The sequence below is a fragment of the Oreochromis aureus genome, linkage group 5, assembly GCF_013358895.1.
Source record: "Oreochromis aureus strain Israel breed Guangdong linkage group 5, ZZ_aureus, whole genome shotgun sequence".
Taxonomy (NCBI): domain Eukaryota; kingdom Metazoa; phylum Chordata; class Actinopteri; order Cichliformes; family Cichlidae; genus Oreochromis; species Oreochromis aureus.
Genome location: NC_052946.1, coordinates 7136957 through 7152542, shown reverse-complemented (window position 1 = coordinate 7152542; position 15586 = coordinate 7136957). Strand labels below are relative to the sequence as shown.

The 15586-nt window shown below is 42.7% G+C and overlaps 1 protein-coding gene across 1 annotated transcript in view; it reads right to left on the bottom strand.

Moving 5' to 3' along the window:
- Window positions 1-8169, bottom strand: part of LOC116327019 (transcription factor SOX-13) — a 50239-nt gene extending 42070 nt beyond the window's left edge. Inside the window, exon 1 of the mRNA XM_031748476.2 lies at window positions 7846-8169. The gene's annotated coding sequence lies outside the window, so the exon portion shown is untranslated. The remainder of the gene's footprint in view (window positions 1-7845) is intronic.
- Window positions 8170-15586: the final 7417 nt, after the last annotated feature.

Sequence of the window (15586 nt, the reverse complement as noted above, 5' to 3'; positions counted from 1 at the left end):
GGGCTGATAAGGTGCTTCAATGCCACATACAGAAATTTATCTGGGTGGTTTCGCCTTCAATTGTGTTAAACTTCAGGCTGCGATAAAACCAAAAGAAAGTGAACAGGAATTAAAACATGGAAAACTAAAGCCTTATCTCATCTCAAAGGAACAGCAGTAAGAACAGCAAAAGTTTGGTGTTCGGAAGATGACGGTGTCCACTGCTGTAACTCTGCTTCGCTTCTCTCTTTATTTTGCAGAGATACAACAGTTTGGATGCACGTGAGCGCATGATTTTCGACAAGTTATCGCGCTCAGCTGTGGAGAGAGGGAGATAAAAGAGTGTCTCCTGCATTACCGACAATGTGTGTCTGCGTGTTTTAGCATTTAAAGAGAGATTGCTGCGGCAGACTGTTCCCCTATCCCCCCTCTTTCATTTAACATTAATACAATCTAATGTTACCCCACAAATGATAAGTCATCAAAGAAGTTCAAAGCAGCGGAGGAGCGCTGGCCTGTTTGTATGCTGCACATACACCACAAAGTCAAACACGCAACCAACTTCTAGCAAACTGGCACATAATGGCCTACTGTCGCTTTAGATTTCATTGATTTTTAAAAAGGAAATGCAAATCATGCTGGTGGAGCTGTTGCACAGCAAACAAACGGTCTCTGGTCATTTGCAAATGGCACTATAGACCCAGACACACACACATACAACAAACAGGTATACAGTTTTGTGTCCTGAAAAAAAAATTGAAAATTTAGGTTTCACATGACAACAGAGCAGCGTTGTGCAGGAGAAAGTCATGTAAATGAACCAGGAAACCGGTGTGTTTTTATTTGTGTGTGCAGGGCTCGTCTATCAATAGAGTGTTTGTGAATTCTCTCAGAAATAAACAAATCGGCTGGAAAAAGGGTGGGAACAAGCCGATTATACCTTTATCTTTAACCGTGGCAAACAAAAAAAGACGTATGTCCATGCGCACTTCTCTGATAGCCATGCAAATCTGTTGGTTAATGCTGAGAAAGCAGTAAAAGGCCTTGAAACATAATTTAATAAGGCCTTTATGTCACTCAGCAGCAAAAAAAAAACAAAAAAAACTGTCAGCTAGCCTGATCAGTGCAGGCATTAATGCTATCTATTAAGCCAATAATAACTTCTTTAACGCACTTTTATCGTGACGAGAGTGGCACAAAATCCACTCATCATCATGCTTATTCCTTTTTTGTTCTTTGTACATTCTTCAAATTAAGGGGCACGAAAAAAAAAAAGAGTCCACATAAACCTGCTCATTCACGTCCCGCATGCCGAACAATAGAGAGCCGTTATGTGACGAGCATTATGGGAACAAGAGAGACAAAAGAAAAACTCGCCGCATACTTTCCAACAAAAGCTTCCCTCTCCAGCGCAACATTCAGCCAAACACACCTAAGTCCTGTAGGAGCTTGTATTCTGACATTGCGTGCTGAATGAACACACGTGCATGCAATGCAGGCGTGGAGAGGAAAAGTAAAGAAAACTTTTTTTTCCCTCTCTCCTTGTTGTGTGTTTTTTTTAAGGGATTAGAAAGTGATCAAAAGTAGCATGAGAAACGCGGCGCAGGGGCCAGCGTTCGAGAAGGGTTCCGTTCTTTCTTCTTCGGAGATGATTTACAGCTGTTGATAAATAGCCTGCTGTGGTTTCGCCCCCCTCCTCTGCTTTTACAGCGCGTTTTTATGGGCTTATGACAGCATTCACGGACGGGTGAGCGCACATTCAAAGCACAGCTGGCAGAATGTAAATGAATGGCATGCACAGGGGTACAGCAATCCTGTCGATATATTTTAAAAAGATAAACAAAACAAGTGTAATATGAAGCTTTTAGTGATTAGATGCGTCAACCGTGCAATCAGATACAAGCCTGCAAGACATTCAACCGCGAGGACACAGTGAGTTTGGTAAAAGAAGGCTTTGCCAAGGTTGAAGCAGGTATCTTACCTTGAAGGTGTGCGCAGATGTACACAGCGGGGTGTGTGTGTGTGCGCGCCTGCAGTATCTCTGAAAGTGGCCCATCACCAGTGTAAGACTTGCGTTTTATCACCCGCCCAGGATGAGTCTTCCTGTGTGTGTGTGTGTGTGTGTGTGTGTGTTTCCTCTCAAGTGTGTACAGTTATCTTTCTTTTCTTTCCTGTACCAAGGCAACAGGTGGAAAGTGTCTTTAAAAAGTCCTCTGAAGAATGATGAGCGATGTTAAGATGAGGCAAAGGCATTCAACGAACCTCTCCACCTTTGTGTTTCCTTCACAAAGACATGACTTCTAACATCTCCACCTGAGATCCTTCCATCTCCACTTTTAATTACTGCACTCTCTCACCCCGTTTGCTTCAGAGATAACAGAAATGAATACAAGGAGCACCTTGAAACTTCTCCGCTCATCCGCTCTATCAAAAGCTCCCTCTCTTCGGTGCGTGTGCTTGACGCACCACACTTTGGTCTTTGTGATAGTGATGTACAGAATCATTAAAGACTACATGTTCACGGGTCACGATGGCTTAACGCGAGGAAAAAGAGGCTGTTAGATAATGCAAAAAAGCCCATTGTGAGGCACAGAAGCTGACTGCGATATCACATTCCCATCAGGGACATGGTGAAGAATTAACCAGAATAATCACACTTTATAAAAGCCAAGCTCCTTCGTCACCAGAGAAGCCTGAACACAGGCAGGAATTTACACAGTGTGATCTTAAATAGAAATATTTCATCAAATTAAACTGAATATCTAAGCGATATTTTTACCAGAAAAAAAGCTGTTTTTTTAGATATTCAGCATATTTTCATGTGAGAAAAACAGCAAATAGCATCAACAGCGCCATCGATTAATCAAATAATTCAAATGCACTCAAAAACAATTCACTGAACATGATTTAAAGCATTACAAGAGTTGATTCACTTGTTGCCACAAAACACAACAAAGCAAAGTTATTACTGATCTCGGTGACTGACACCTAATATGTCCCGGTTTACCTACTTTTTTATGAGTCTCTTCTAACTGCATTCAACAGATGTTTCCTTTAGGCAGGTACCAGGCGGGAGAGCTTTTAAACACGCAGCCATTTAAATTGGTCTGCGCATTGTTTCTGCACGAGGAGCCAAATTACTTTTGCTCAATTTAACTTTTTGTTTTTGCAGACCAAAAGATAAGTCAGTGAGACGTTTTACAGGAGATACACCTATACACAAGTCAGGTGCAGTGAGAGTAAGAGTATATAACACGTAGTGGAAAAACTGAAGCGCAGATCTGAGAGGCTAGCCTTAATTTAGAATTAATAATAACATTATTATTAATAATAATAAACTTCTTGTATGTAGCACCTTTTAAAAACAAAGATACAAAGTGCTTCCCAAGATAAGACAGAAAAAAAGGCAAATAAAACATTTAAGAGTAGATGAAGGTGAGACATTAGGTATTGTGTTGTCATTACATAGTTTGTCCAACAGTGGGCAGTGATGACTCCATAAAATACTGGGATTTGAGCAGATTTCGGTCAAAATTAAAAGCTAGGTATTATTTTGTTTTTTATAACAATCAGCTGACTGAATTTCTTTCCTAATAATGTTCTATAAACACAACACATGATTTTATATGTTTTACGGGATTGTTAAACGTTGACTTTGCAGAAGTATCAATATATAAGTAAGTACTAGTCAATAAGTACTAGCCTCTAAACTCCATCACATGTGAACTTATTACCACAGTAATTAATTGATACTATAATTAATTAAAGAGTAATTAATTAATTAATTAATTAAGATTATAATAATAATTAATATTATGTTAATAAAATGATAATAACTACAAATACTGATTTTTTTATGTCTAACATTGATTTTTTTTTTTATTTAAATTGATTGAAAATGTTTTCTTACATTTAAAGCTGTCATACTTTTACCAGCCAACATGCAAAAGTAGGGAAAAGCAGGAAATCATCACATCAGAGATCGGAAAACATGCAACTGTTTTGAATATATAGTTAAATCAGTGTTAGGTAAACTTTACTATCAAAGAGCTGTTTCTGAACAATTTCTGACCAAAAGAAATCTGAAACATAATTGGGCCTTATGATGAACCTGCTGCCCACATATAAAACCCTTTCAACATTACTAATAGGTGTGAATAATTTAAATCTTTTACCACATATAACAATAGTACAGCGGGCTGCAGGTGTATTTTGAATAATACTGTGTTTATAAAAACATTTTTTTAACTGTTTAATTTTTCAGGTTTATTTGCCAAAGTAAACCAATTCCTTATTGTCACTGTGCGTTTTTGTATAACAAAACTCTTTCGATGCCAATCTTTTTCACAGCAGCATATGGAATAAATAAAATTAAAAGAATGAAAAGCACTTAGGCACTACTAAACTGACTATCACTAAGTCGTCTGAGTTGGAATTGTGTATCACTGCTCGTTACTAGTCAATAGAAACATGTAAAAGTGAGAGTCTATCCATCCATTTTCTTCCAGCTGAGGTCTTAGAGGAAGAGGCAGGTTACACCTTGAACAAGTGACCAGGCTAACGCAGGGCTAACACACAGACAACCAAGTTCCAGAAAAGGGGAGAAGGGAGAGTACCCATGCAGGTACAGGGAGAACATGCAAACTCTACACAGAAGTGTCCAGGCTGCCTGCTGGAGTTGAACCCAAGACTTTCTTGCTGTGAGGCAGCATTGCTAAACACTGCAAAACTTCTACCACAGTTTTAAAATTTTTGTCTGTAACTACATCCTCTGCAGGGCGCTTTGAATCCCATTAGCTTTAATATATTGTACACAGTTTAAAGCATCACACACCTTGAGGGACTGTTGTTGTGTGCTATCACACAATATTTTTAATTTGATGAAGAATGTATAGAACCACTTAAAGGAATAATTTTTAAAAAATTATTCATTTCTATTTTTTTATCTTGAGATGGGCACAACAGCCACATTCAGGACCAGCCGCAGGTTCAAGACTCCTGGGTTAAATAATGATTCAGATGATCGACTGTCGACTATAATACACTATGTTATTCATTTTTAAATCTCAATGTCCAAATTCTTTGCATATGCTAATTTAATTGGTTCATTTCGGAGGTTTAACCCTCAGGAAGATGGATTAACAGCAAAAATTTAAAGCACGGTGACCTGATATGATACAATGATATGACTCGGTCCCGTATATTTAATTTTTAGGTTGCTGCACAATATAAGTGAAGTCCTTATGCCGACCCGTCTGAAGAGTCGGACAGACGCTTAAACTGCGGACTGTTAGCGTGTCTGTAGCTCAAGCAGCAGAGTGATGTAGCGCTCACCCTTGTTGCGATTCTTCCGAAAGAGAAAATGCAGTGATGGTGGTTTTCTTTAAAGAGATCGCAAGCTTCCCCAAAACCAGCATTGTTCTGCGTGATTGGCTTGGCCTCACACTGCGCTAAAGGACAGGCTGAGGAACACACACACACACACACACACACACACACACACACACACACACACACCATTATTCTACATTGTGGTGTTTATCTGTGGACTCCTGGTTCAATAGGATTCAGAGAACAATGTCCAGAGGATACAAGAGGTCAGGAGGAAAGACGAGGAAAAAACGTAGTCTGCTCTGCTGCCCTGATGGAGATGTTCAATGCATAGGAAGTGGTGTGCATACACACAAACACTGGACTGGAGCGCACAAATTTCAAGTCTAAAAAATTGGTACAAACAATGACCCACTAACAGTAGATTATTGTCAACACGCCTGCTTACAACAATTTGTTATCACATGTCACAGGACGACCAAGTGTGGATGTTACTTCATAAACTTTAATCTTCTTTACTGTGCCCAGTATACATTAAAACCACAAAAACCTACTGACATCTCTTTTCAATTATAACATGCCCAATCTTTCACAAACACCTACAGGACAACAAGTGCAACAATGACAACAACAACGTTTTAGAGAACATCTGATGCTTAGCTCCATTTATGGTACAGTGTTGATAAATGAGCCCAAACTGTGGCTACAGTTACATTCAGAATTAACTGATTAATTAGTTGGTCAATAACATGCCCATTAAAAAACCCTGGAGTCCACGGTTGACATTGCTTTTCTGGCCTAACAAGGATCCAAAACTCCCAAACATGACAGCGCAAAGTGACAAACTGTCAGGTATTAGAAGCAGCTAATGTTCTCCCTGTCACAGTCAGCTTGAACAACCAAACTCTGATTACATCAGTTTGTTCCTGATTCTTTATAACGTTACTTTTCATTTGTGGTTTGCCATGTAGGTGGAAATTTCTAGTAAACATAAAGGAAACAGACGTAAACTTCACTCTGCCCCTATAACTTTATTCTTATTATAAAACAGTGGTAACTACTTTGAGCCGTGCTAGCGTATGAACTTAACAGACACCTGTTGGCTAATTAGAAAGCAATATGTGACGAGGCTGTGGCATGAGACACAACAGTGCTCGGGCCAGCGAACAAAGCACGAGTGAAGGTGCAGGTCACCTTTCCCCCGACATGAACCCGTTCACCTGGGAAGACAAAGCTCCAAAAGAGAAGGTGGGGCCGGTGGAGGGATAGGGAGGGGGTGGAGGTGAAGGGTGAAATGCCAAACCAGTCCTCGAGGTTATGTGTGTGTGTGTGTGTGTGTGTGTGTATGTGTGTGTGTGTCAGAAAGAGAGAGGAGAGCAGGAGTACATTGCTGCTGACAAGCAGACTCTTTACGTCTGCATTGCTTGGTTCTGTTGTCCACCGCAGAGATTGAAAGATAGTGTGTGTGTGTGTGTGTGTGTGTGTGTGTGTGTGTGTGCAGTAAGCTAAAGGATATGAAGATGCAGCATTAAACTAGCCTCCAAAAAAGAAAGAAAAGAAAAAGAAATGAAGGGCAGCAGGGGGTGAGAAGATGGGACTGAAGAGTGAAAGAGGACAGAAAGGAGACTGACAGAAAGAAAGGTCAGGGACTCCCCACTGATGGACAGCTTTGTATGCAACCAGCCACTGTAAAGACGAGCATACACACACTCACACACACACTCACACTCCTTCCTTCCACACACTTTGTACTCAGCACTGAGATGTCACCTCTGAACTGTTCCCAGACCTGTGAACCGTTTCCCACCTTGCTAATGCCTGACCCTTTTAACATGCTGAGAACCCCTGAACACACTTAAAGGAGCCTAAGGTACCACCTCTGACATCCCCGACCCTCAGGGCTCCACTGCTTTACAGACCAGACCAGTGCAACACAGGGCCATTGCTTCCCACCCCACAGCTCTATAAAAAGATATTTCTATACTGGAAAAAATTTGACAGTACAGCAAGGAGAACTTTCCTCACTCTGAAACTTAATGAAGTTCTAATTATTCACTGCCATACTTCAGTGGATCAGCTAAAAATGGGAGCTTTATGGAGAAAAGAAGGGTGTTGAAGTCTTTGCTAAAATGTTGACACCTGTGCCTATTCTCGGTGAACCTGCTGATATCCGCTCATTTGCATCTGCCAACAGAACTGACATCATTCCCATCACCACCGCCATCATCATCATCATAATAATAATTTCCCACACCACTCGATAATTGTGTAGCGGAGCAGTGAGGTCGAGTGCAGCGCTCATTTTTCCACATAATTATGCATTAAAGTCAAAAGTCAAAAGAAAGAGTAAATGGAGAAGCTGGTGCAAGTTAGACTAAATGGGAATGTTTGGAAAGTTAGAAGTTGATGGATGAGGTGGAATTCCGACTGATCTGAATTTGGGAAGTTCCTTCTAAATTAAAGACTCCCAGTGAGTTCTTATTAACGACAGTGGTTAATATTTCCACGAAGAGTGACCATCAAGCCTCCACTCACCAGTCCCGGTGCGCCCTGCGCTCTCCACCAGAGAGACAGACAGGAGGGGGGGGGGGGATAAACTTCCGTCCTCCTCCTCTTCCTCTCCCGCTTTAATTGCTCACCGCATGCAAAGCACGGTGGTTTGGGACAGACGCTCCCCTGCACGGACTTGTCCTCCCGGTCCTTCGGAGTGGAGAGAGACAGCTGCTGTTTGTGGTAAGATGACGGTGAGCAGTGAGAGGCAGGCGGAACACTGCTGCGATGCGTAAATGTTTTTGGAGACGGGGAGCGCGCACACTCACTCACTCACTCACTCACTCCCGGTGACTTTCTGTTTGCTTGTCTGGGTTTCCAACTCTCACCGTCCCCAGCGCCCTGCAGCTCACCTCCCACTTAAAGGGAGAGGGACTCATTTCCAGGTGGCGGCAGTGAGAACACTTACTCACACACACACGAGTGTATCAAGTGAGAGAGAGTCGATAATCTGTTACTGGCTCCCGTGTCGTATTGAAACGCACATTGACTACACTGTTAATGACTATTGATTGGAGAGACCTCACCAACTGACGGCCTCTTCTCTCCCTCTTAGATCCATAACCAATCCAATAAGCAAGACTTAATAGCAAAGATACCGGCAGGGTCGTTTAACTTTACAAGTACATCTAAAATAAATAAATAAATAAATAAAGAGAGAGAGAGAATGCAGTTAGTAGTCATTTTCATTACAAGCTAATCTGTTATCAGTGATTAATTGGTCGCTCTTTAAAATGTCATGAAATTACAAAGCGTGTGAAGTTGCGCTTTCAAACGTCTTCGGGACTGAGTAAACATTATTAGAAGGGGGAGGGGTGATCAAGAGTGAGCCTGGGTTGATTCAAAGAGTGATCTTTGTTGACAGAGGCTTTCTTTTTGCAGCGCTGTGCCATACTGCAAAATTTGGTATTGAGCCAATACCAAATAAATCCCAGAAAGAATGCCACTAAATGCCGATACCACACATTTTAAACACTATGATTTTTTTTTTAATGTTTCAGACAAGCAATGAATAAAATAGACCTGACAGTCAAAACAAAAAAACTCAACTCAAAAAGGCTCAGATATTTTTCTTAGTGTGTGTTTGAGGTGTGTTTTTTCATTTTCAAAAATAAATAAATAAATAAATAAAATATTTAACACAATTCAGAGATCTACTACTGAATTTAAAGTATTGATACTATCATGCCACCATCAATCTGATACTGATATCGATATTTTAGTATTGGTATCAATACTGTCGATATTCAGTTCGATTTGACCACCTGTCATTTTTTAAATTTCCACCTTTTGATGCAAGAAGTCTGTCATGCTTATCAAGTGTGGTGTAAAACTATTCCTATATATTTTCAGGGCTTTCTCCGACTCCATGTACAATATCCTCTAAATCTGGGACTCTCCACCATTTGACCTTAGAACTGAAGAAGCTTCTCGGATGAGAGGTTTAACGTCTTCAAGCAACTTAAAGAAGTCCAGACGCTTTTCTTTCTAAGCTCCTTAGAATATCCTCTAAAAGTATGCTAACAGTAAAGTGCAAATACTTTTGGTGGGTGCTGTATGTATCCACTATTTGCAACACTTTCTACCTCTTAGCTCATTAGACACTGTCTCTTAGTCAGTCACACTTCTTGCCATGTGTTGAATGAAACCGTACACCTTCAGTGTCTCTTTTTATGTGTGATGAAGAAAAAAAAACAGGAGTTTGACTCCTATTCAGATCACTTAAAAAAAAAAAAACCTTTAAGGTAAGTAAGGGTTTTGCAACAAAATCACACTAGGCAGTAACAACATAAACAATAACCCAATGACTGAGGGCAGAAAAAACAAGAATAAATCATAGTGATGGAAGTTTAAAAGTGAAGAACAGAAGTGTTATCTGTGTTCAGCTGTTACCATACACAGCTGGTTTGTTTTACACAGCAGGAGCACAACTACATTACAAATATCGAGGGAAAATGCTGGATTTAAAATTTAGCAGATTTCTCGTAAACTTTGCTGCAAGCTAACAGCAATTACCTTGTCTCTTGCTAGCAGCGTCAGCTGCATCAAGCAGGGATAATTCTTTATAAGCAGGCACAGCATTTACTCCTCAACATTTGCTTGAAAGTTTTAGTTTTCAGCTCTGAGGTTTGTGTGTTTATTTTGTTTTTTAGTAATAGTTTTAATAAATACATTCTTTCAGATTAAGGTAAGAGTATATAATGCTAGCAGTAAGCTAGCAGTATAAACTACCAGTAAACTAGCAGATTAAAACAGCAGTATATAAAGGTAGCAATAAGATAGCAGAATAAGATTAAACTAACAGTGTTACAATGTTACAAAGGTTACACATCCATGTCCATGCCAGCACCAGCAGATGCTGTTTATTTCAGACAGATAGAAACATGTTGAACGCCTCAATGTCTGCACATTGAAAGGTGGCATTAAATAGGTGAGCAGTGTAATGCTTACTGTCCAAACATCAGTATGTGACGACTTTGGAGTGAGGACAAATCAGTATTTGTACCTAAACACACAGTGAAATAAAAGATAAAAGCCTAAAAGTTCTGTGATATATGCTAGCACTGCCTACCTCCAATGAACTGGAAGCACTCGTGTAGTAGTTAAGTATTTACTGATATATAAGCTAAAATTACGTTATCCTTTTTTTATAGTTATGATTAGTTACAACATGTGTTTTTGGATAGGTGAAGATTCTTTACTGTGTTACCTACCAGTCTACCAGACTTTATTAACGTGTAGCATGGGCACTGGCCTTTGCCTCACATAAATTCAAACATTTTTGGATGTAACACACACAGCAGCATCTTAGTCTCGCACCATTTCACTGTAACTTCAGGCTAGTTCAAAAACGCTCCGGTTGCTTTCACTGAGAAACACTTTGCCACTGAAAACAATCCAGGTAGCAATTTACATCTCCCAGAGAATGCATTTAAGAATCCAATGAGTTTTAAATGATCACAGTTTATATTGGACACACTGTGGCTGGCTCCAAGAACATTCTTCTTCCTCTGCCTCTGATGAAGATTATATCAATGAACTTATCATTCAACCATCATATGCGAATCTTGTGTTTGAGCGGTGCTTTTTTTTGTACTGTCGTTTGATTGTGAAAAGTTGTCATCAGTCAGTATTTCCCATGTGATGGTGAACAGCTAAGCCTGCCATGACTGAAAGACATTAATGTGGTCATGCTCTACAGTAATGTTATCTTATTGTATCTGTGTGGCTAACTGTGACAGTGTTGTAGGTAAAGAAGCAAGAATCAAGTCAACATCACACAAGTGCGAGTAAACAAGTGAAGACCTCATATGAAGAAAGAATGAAAGGTAAAGAAGGAAAGAAGGACTCTCTGAGGTCATGGGAGTGCACACAGTGAGGAGCAGATAAAAGGAGGTGCGGCTCTGTGGGGACAGAAAGAGGGAGAGAGAAACAGAAAGAAAGCGAGAGAATGAAAGAGAGGGAGAGAATGAGGTGGAGAGAGCTTGGTTGTGCATTGGGGAAGCTGATGTGCCATTTCTAATCCCTCCTGTTCGTGGCTTTGTGCCGTGGCCCAGCAGGAAGTGGGAGCTGGGCAGACAACAATTAACAAAAGAGCTGTGAAGAATACAATTAGCCATCAATGGCCAACCACGGGCCTTTGTGCCTGTCACCATGGAGACGGCACAACACCACTATACCCAGATTACAAAACCCTTTTTCTACACTTCTCTTTTTTCTCTCTCCATCTCCCCTTCTCTCCTGTAGCCTTTCCCTTTCCCTGCACTTTTTTCTTCCGCTTTTTAACTATCGTCCAGTGTTTCTCTTTAGTTTTTTGTGTATTATGTACAGATATTATATGTCCCGCTATATAAGTGCACACGTGCATCCTTGAGCTGTGTCATCTGGCTACTTGAAATTGAAGCACTGACTGATCATTTTTCCTAAAGTAAGCTGACCTGTCAGCATCAATGTAGGCTAATATCATTCAGCGATGCTCAACAGTGTCGCTACACCTCACTTTATGTAGTAAAGCTTGATTGTAACCTTTCAGAGACATTGTGAATTGAGGCGAAATCACACTCAAAGAATCCTGAATGGAAATCTATGGGATTTCAAAAAAAGTATAACATGACTTGAAATGAGTTTAAGTGTAGTCTTTTTGAGAGTTGGCAGTCATTATCGATTTTCAAATGGCAAATGGGCTTTATCAAATAAGTAAACATGAAAACCAATTTTGATTGTTGTATCCACTTATGAAAGAACTCTCTAGAATACCTGGATTATACAGTCAGTAGTTGGATTGTTAAGCATGTATTTTCTGGATAGCTTTCTGCTCAGGCTATAGAGTTAACAGCTCTTTATTTGTGTTTGACAAGCTAAGTCTTTTCTTCCACGTGATTTTTCAGGCAGCAGTGTTTATTAAAGCCAAGCATGTATGTTTTAGATCCAAATCTGCAAGTACTCTATTCCCTGAACATATGTGGGTCCACGTCTAACACAACAGCTTCCATACTTTGTAGGAAAATTTCTGTCTTCGGTTGGTTGCAGTGCAGTGAGTAGCGGACTACCAGTTTCCTGAGACGCCTCTCTGTCTCCGGTTCTATCCGAAGTGTCTCATCGTCAATTTGATTTTGTTCCTTGTTTGGGGATGTGGTTCCAGCCAACCATCAAACTGAAATGATTTGTGACCGTCGTCATAACAGCCCGTGGGGTAATCCACCTTTGCCACCATTTATCTGCCGAGTTTCCGAAAAAATCAGCCTCGCACGGGTAAACAAACTGGCTGGAGCAGATAAATGTGCACAGTGATTAGATCAGTATTCCAGGATGAAGATCCATCGCCGTTCCAAGGGCAAATTTCCACATTTGCCTTTAGTTGGACTTAAAACAAATATTTCAAGTCATGCTTGTTAAAAATTGTGTATTTTAATGGCTGCTGGGAACTCAGGCTTGTTGTCAAATATAAAACTTTTGCATTTTGCCTCATCTAACTCTTAAGCTATTTTTATACATGTACTTTGAGCAACTGGTGTGGTCTGCCTTGTCTCACATGTAGCTTACAACAGGAGCTTGTCCACCTTATGAATTCTCATTACTGTAAGCACTTTGGTTTGGGCAGGGGTATTGGCAGGGATCAGTGTGTGGGCAGGCGGAGATGAGGATCCAAACGCAGGACTCGAACACAGGATTGTAACTCAAAACCTCAGCTTTATTGCTGGAGAAAACAAAACATGAACTGAGCAAAGAATACTGGTAACAGAGAACTGAAACACACTGGCATAATCCGATGGTGCGACGCGACACTGAGCAAGGGCAAACACAGGGCTAATATACACAGGGACGTAATCAGGGAATGGACAACAGGAGGGAGACGAAGCTGGGAGAGATCAGGGCTAACAAGACAGGGGGAACAAAGTTGCACACACTAACATGAGGCACACTCCTTCAAAACAAAACAGGAAACCATAAACCACTAAACAAGGACGCAGACTGAAAGGCAGAATATAACACATGGAACTCAAACAATACATGACCACAATTCCTAAAACACAAATAAACAAACATGAAACTAATAATAATAATACTAATAATAATAATAATAATAATAATAATAATAATAATAATAATAACCATCATCACCACAAGAGAATGAGAAAACAATCCAAGATGCAAAATTAAACCAAAACATAATAAACTCAAAATACTGGGTCCAACGGACCCAGAACCGTGACAGTACCCCCCCCTCTAAGGGCTGGCTCCCGACAGCCCCAAACAAAAAAGCACAAAGCACCAGGCCAGGGCGGGCAGAGGGGGTCCAGGACGGAGGGACAGAAACCAAACAAAAACCCAACAAGAGTCCACGAAAAGCTCAGGGGGCCGACCGTGCACATGGCAACGGCGGCGATGGGCAAACAGTTCTGGAGGCCGACCGTGCACATGGCAACGGCGGCAGCGCAGGCAAAACCAATCAGGAGGCCGACCACTAGGAAGGCCGTGGCGGCCACTGAGCAGGTCCGGAGGTCGGCTGTGATGCCAGCGGCGGCGACAAACTCCTTCCGGAGGCCGTCCTCGACGGCCATGATGCCAACTGAGAGGCCTGGAAAACGGCCGGCAGAGGCAAGGCGGAACAGGTCGAGCTGGCTCTGACGGTGGTGTTACAACCGCGGGGCCAGACCAGGCGGGGCCAGACGAGGATGAATGCGGTGCTGAAGACACGGCTGCGGGGCCAGGCGTGAATGAAGACACGGCTGCGGAACCTGACGGCAGCGAGACGGCTGCGGAACCTGACGGCGGCGGAACCTGACGGCGGCGGAACCTGACGGCGGCGATGATGATGCTGGCGGTGGAACAGGTGGTGGCTGAACGGTCTTCCCAGAACCGTCAGCAGACATGGGGATGTGCTGGCTGGGTCCCCCAGGACCCTCAGCTGACGAGGCGTAGTGCTGGGTGAGCTCCTCGGGCCCTCCAGCTGACAAAACTTAAGACTGGCTGGGTTCTCCCGAACCCCCAGCCGACGAGACTTGGGGCTGGACGGGCTCCCCGAGCCCTCCAGCTGGAGCAGATGCAGGGCCAGAGGCAATAGGGACCCCTGGCTGAGGGTGAAGATGAGTGGCTGACTGAGCAGATGACAAAGCTAATGATTCCTCTACCAACTGAGCTACTGACTGGGTTATGGACTGTAACAAGGTTTGTGGTAAGTCTGATTGTGGTAGTGACTGAGCTATGGGTAGCGGAGCTGAATGTGGTGGAGGTGGAGACTGAGCTACGGGTGACTGAATTTGAGATGAAAGTGGTGGAGGAGTTGGCGACTGGGCTACAGGCAGGCGGCTAACTGGGCTACAGGCCGGCGGCTAACTGGGCTACAGGCCGGGCGGCTAACTGGGCTACAGGCCGGGCGGCTAACTGGGCTACAGGCCGGGCGGCTAACTGGGCTACAGGCCGGGCGGCTAACTGGGCTACAGGCCGGGCGGCTGAGCAGGAAACACAGGAAACTGAGCTACGAGTGGCTGCTGAACAGGGGACACTGGACACTGAGCTGCAGGTGGCTGCTGAGCAGCTAACTGAACTGAAGGGGGCTGCTGGGCAGCTAGCTGAACTGAAGGGGGCTGTTCAAACATAATCCCAGACTCCTGCTGGGACTGAATGCTGGCGGCGCATCCGCCGCTTCCCTGTAGAAATGGGCTCAGGGCAGGCAAAAGGTGACGTGGAGAAACTCTGCTGAGGCTGCTCCTGCTGTGGTGTGAAAATGACTACTGCTCCAGTCCGTACCACAGGAGGGAATGGAAGTGTGGTTGGGTGATGATGGGGAGGGTTGCATCTCTTCTTTAAAGGTGGATCGAACGACTTGGCGATGAACCTTGGCAAAAAAGGCTGCTGACGTTGAGAGCACCAAGTGGCGAGGGCCTCCAGGAGAGCAGCTGAATCCTCCTTCCCTGGGCCGCCCATGCCAAACAGTTCAAAACTTAGCCTCGCTCTTAGAGCTGTTATTATTTGTTTGAGTCCGTTTATATTTAGAAAACTGACAGTGGAGGCAGAGAACGACAAAAAATTATCAAAAAATACCACCTCCAGCTGCCTCTTGTAGGGGCTCGCAGCGTGGATTATCCTCCAACAGTAATCCCATAGGTGCACTAGATTCTCTCCCTCAGAGGCAAAACGTGAGTCCGCTGGATCCATACTGGTCGCGTCGTTCTGTCAGGGCTCAGTGTGTGGGCAGGCGGAGATGAGGATCCAAACGCAGGAC